Consider the following 4,720-nt stretch of genomic DNA (forward strand, 5'->3'; position numbering starts at 1 on the left):
GCGCGCGGCGCTGGCCGCCAAGCGCCCCTGCCCCTCTGCTGCCACGTTCGTCTCTCAGCCCCGGGACCTGAGCTGTCGAGGGGCCGAGTCCTCCCCTGCAGGCCAGCGGTGGAGCAGGAGGCCTGGGGGCCCTGCGACCCCCAGACTCGTCCCCCGCCCGTCCACTGTTCGTCGCCGGGGCCCCGCCCGCCCGGTTCACTTCAGAGGCGGGCGTCGGGTCTTCGCGAGGGCCGGGTCAGCCGGCGCCACCGCTCCGCCGCCCGCGCCAGCCAGCCGGGACCTTGGACTCTGGACGCTGCCTGGCGCAGCGTTCCCGCGGGGTGGCCGCGGGCCCAGGGAGGTCTCGGCCACAGAGACCTGTGGCCTGTGGGTGACTTTACCCAGGTGTGCTGCAGGCACTTTGACCACATTTAATGTGATAAGACAGAACTCAGAACCATCTTTTTAAAGATGTATTTATTTATGTATACAGAACTGGGGGACAGGCCAGGGACGGTGAGAAACAGAGAGGGGAGCGGAACAGGCTCGTGGACTGAAACACACTGCTGAGGGGAGCAGTGGGAGGTCAGGAGAGGTCTGCCAGGCCACGTGGTCACCTCCCTGGCCAGGGATCGAACTCTGCTGAAGCTGCGGCCAGGTTCAGCGGTGCGTTAGCCCACTGTGCCCCCAGGGAGGGGCCCTCTGAGCCATTTGTAAGACCAACACATACACACCTGCCCTTTCCCCAGCCATCCTGTGGTTGAAGGAGCTTCAGCACCAGCCCTGAAGGCCGCCTGCCATTTGCCCTCCGGGATGAGCCTGGAAGTCACGAGGCAGAGAGACATAAGCCAGATAAGCACCACAGCCAGGTTCTGCTTGGCTGAGGCTCCTTCATAGTGAGCCTCGCAGAGCAGGATGGGGGCCGGGGTAGGCAAGTGGACATAGGGAATGAGGGATCGATAGGGACAGAATTTCAGTTTCAGAAAGTTCTGGACGTGGGGGGGAGGGGGTTGGACTTACTGCGAATGCACTTAACCCCCGGAGCTGTGCACTTAGAAATGTATGTGTGTGACATGAATTTATGTTCCCTGTATTTTTCACAATCAAGAAGGTAAGAAACGCTGCCCCACAGGACCTGGGGAAAAGGGAGTTTCCTCTTCAGGGGCTCTTCCTCTGGCGTCAGAAGGACTCTGCTGGAGAGCAGGCCCTCTCAGGACAGGGAGCCTCGTTTTCAGAGCCTAATGGAAGCCAGCTAGGGCGCACCCTAGAATGCCAGCCTCCCGGCTTGACCATGTCAAGTCTTGGGAAGCTGGCGCAGGCCCCTTTATCGACTGTCGCTGTCTTTCTTGGGAGGAAAGTGTAAAAGGCGAAAGGGACGCTTCTCTGTTGAAACCTCACTGCTGTCCTTTTGCTCTTACTGACCGCTGAAAGGCCTTGCTGCCCGCGACAGGCGGCCAGAGTTGCTGCTCCTAGTGACCACCGAGCCAGGTTCCGCTTATAACAAATGAGGGCTTGCAAAGGGCCGGACTCCTGGGCTTCCACTCGCTGTGCGTCTGTGTATCATTTGCTAACTTTTGTTCTGATGATGGTTTAAATCCAGCTTTTTACGCAGGAGCAGAGCAGGAGGGAAAAGACAAGTTCCTATGGGAACATTAACTTTAAATTGAAGCTCAAGTCACAGAGAAGGGAAGCCTCCAAGGAGCTGAAGATGGGACGGGGGCCTGTGGAGGTGAGGCCAGGAGTGAGGACTTTCTCTAAAGTTCCCAGGCCTTCTCAATGGTCCTGGAAACATCTGCTTGGAAGAAAGTTCTGGTAGCTTCCCCAGGAAGTGCAAGTCCACCCCCAAGCCCGCTCTCTTCCTCTGACTGCTCTTTCTCACACTGACGAATGTCTTCGCTTGTACAGCGAAGGGAGGACACAGGATTCTTCTAGAAATGCCTTTATCTCCCCATGGAAAATCCTGAGGTGCTGGGGTGGCCTGCAGCTGGGGCTCAGCTTTCTCACCTGGAGAAACTGGAGAGTTTGAGTCAGAGTCTGAGTCGCCTGCAGGGTGGAGCCTAGGACCCGGCAGGAGGGAGGGACAGTCAGGAACTCTAAACTGTTAGAGGAAAAGGAAAGAACCATAAACAAGGCACTCCTTGGACTTTGGTGTTGGAAAGCAGGTACTTAAGATTTTAGTTTCAGACCAAGGGGCTAAGTTGGCTGAATGTTTGTTTCTTTGATAAGAAGTCCCTGACACTTTGCAAGTCCACTTTATGCCAAAACGGATTCCTAGGTTTTTTTGAGCTTTGATCCATCCATTCAGGGGTTTCTGGGGTCCCTACCTAGGCCAACACGGCCTGCCACACCTGTGAGGCCATTACTTGCAGAATAAGGAGAACTCGCGTACATCCAGTGTCCTGAGCGTTTCACACGCCAGCTGCCCACACAAACACAGTTTCCACACTGACAGGGTTACAGGGCAGAGAGACTGGCACCCCAGAGCACCCAAAACTGCCGGTTTGGCATCTGCCCCATCAAGACGTAACATATAGACCTTTAGTGGAAAGGAACTTTAACACAATCAGTGTGCGACACAGAAAAGACAAAGAACATAGTTTCCAAGTTAAGCACACAAAGATGCACATCCTCTCGTGGGTAAAAGTTCAGCCAAACAGGACTGGCCCAAAGCAAGGCCTGACAGCCCACCACAGCCTAAAACAACTTTCAGTGGGACCCATGGAAAGGGTCTGAGACAAGAGGGAAGAAAAGATCAAAATCAAAATAGCCACTGGCATGGTCACCTCCCCACAGGCCTCCCAACCACGTCCGCCTCACCTGACCCAGGACCAAAAGACCAGCGTGGCTTCTGCACAAGAGTCTGCTCCACGCCCTCTGGCCTCCCTCTGGCTCCACCCTGCTGCCTTCCTCCTCGGGCTCCTCTCCGCCCTCCTCCCAGCTCGGCTCCACCCTCCTTGGGGGTTGGGGAGCAGGGAGCCTGGAACCACCCCTGTCCCTGGGGCCCTGTTATCAGATCCCTGTGCCACAGAGGAGGGCCTGAGCCAGTGCGTGCGCTCTGCTGTGACGGCGGCTCTGTGACTCCTCCCACGCTGGCAGGCCCCTACCGGCAGGTTGTTCAGCGCATAGAATTCGAGAGGCTCCATCTTCACCATTCTGCTTTCCAAAATAGTTTCTAAAACCGAATACCGAAGAAAAAACCTTGACCTGACTATTTGTTGCCTTTTAAGTGGAAGGAGGGAGCTGGAGGCTCCTTCAAGGTATCACCTTCTCTCCGGGCCACGTGGTTATTGACCCACTTGCTTGAGGCCTGCGCTCCCTCTGAGACTCGTGGCTCCGTGGCTCCCGGCTCTTCGTGAGCAGAGCTGTTAGAGGACAGGGAGAGAGGGACGCCCCTGAAGCCCCAAACCTGCCTGCTCTAAGTGGGTTCTGCCATCCGCCGCAACAAGACAAAACATATAAAACTTCAATGAAAAGGAACTTTAATATGGTAAATATACAATACGGAACACAAAGAATAGAACTTCTAAATCAAACACCTGACGTGACCCGTCCCCTCGTAGGCAAAAGCCCACCCAGAAGGGATGGCCCAACGCAAGGCCTGAAAGCTGCCACGAGACTGAAGCACCTTCTGGCCATGGAAAAGGGTCAGAAATGGCCAGACAAGTCCAGGCGGAAAAGAGCCACATCAAAATCAATTTATAAAAACCGCCATAGTCACCTCCCCACAGTCTCTCGCCCACATCTGCCTTCACCAGTCCAGGGCCAGGAAACAAGCCCGGTGTCTCCATCACATGCTTGCTGCTCCATGTGGCTTCCTCAGGCCTCCTTCTGGCTCTCCATCCTGCTGCCTTCTTTTCTTCTCAGCTTGTCTCCTTTTCCTCTGCTCAGCTCCACCCTCCTTCTGTGTGGGCAGGGAACCTGGAACTTCCCCTTTTCCTGGGGACCCCCGTTACAGAGCCTCTTCCTCCCTAGCACCTCAGCAGGCCACGTGTCTCCATCCTCCCAAGGGGAGACGGCCTCCTTGCATCCCAGCTTAGCTGGGACAGCTTACCCCCGGTCCAGAAAGGAGCAGGGTTGGAATAAAAGCGCACACTTATCGGATCCCGGAACTCTATGCTGGGAACTCGGGCCGAGCCGAGTGGCCCTGTGGGCTCGGACACGACCACACACGCCAAGCGCGCTCTTGTTAGGTGGCATCGGCGGCTTTGCTCAGCTCACGCCCTCTGCGGGCTGGACAGCGATGGTCTCTCCCTTCCCCGTGGGAGTAGATCCACTCCCCTCTGGCCCAGCCAGTAGCCGGGCCATTCCTTTATTTCTGGTTTGGCCGTTTCAGACGAACCCCATGTCCACACGCAAGTCCCCCCCCGGGGCCCCCTTTTCCTACACCTCTGGCCTACCCTCCCTGAGGCAGGAGCAGGAGCACTCGTGCCTGCGGACCCCTGGTCCAGGTGACTTCCCTCCGGAGGCTAAATCAAACACCTGACATGACCCATCCCCTCGTAGGCAAAAGCCCAACGCAAGGCTAAAAGCTGCCACGAGACTGAAGCACCTTCTGGCCGGGACCCATGGAAAAGGGTCAGCTAGTTTCAAGAGCAGGTTTATTAGCAAAGGGACAGAAAATGTTACAGGGCACCCCAATGTGAATCGGGTTGCCTGTCTGTGGGTCTTCACCCGCGCTTACGGTTCAGTCGTATTATGGACACACTCAAAAGGTTCAATAATGGATTTATTTATAAGGAGA

This window comes from Condylura cristata, unplaced genomic scaffold (assembly GCF_000260355.1).
Source record: "Condylura cristata isolate star-nosed mole 26May11 unplaced genomic scaffold, ConCri1.0 scaffold00014, whole genome shotgun sequence".
Classification (NCBI taxonomy): domain Eukaryota; kingdom Metazoa; phylum Chordata; class Mammalia; order Eulipotyphla; family Talpidae; genus Condylura; species Condylura cristata.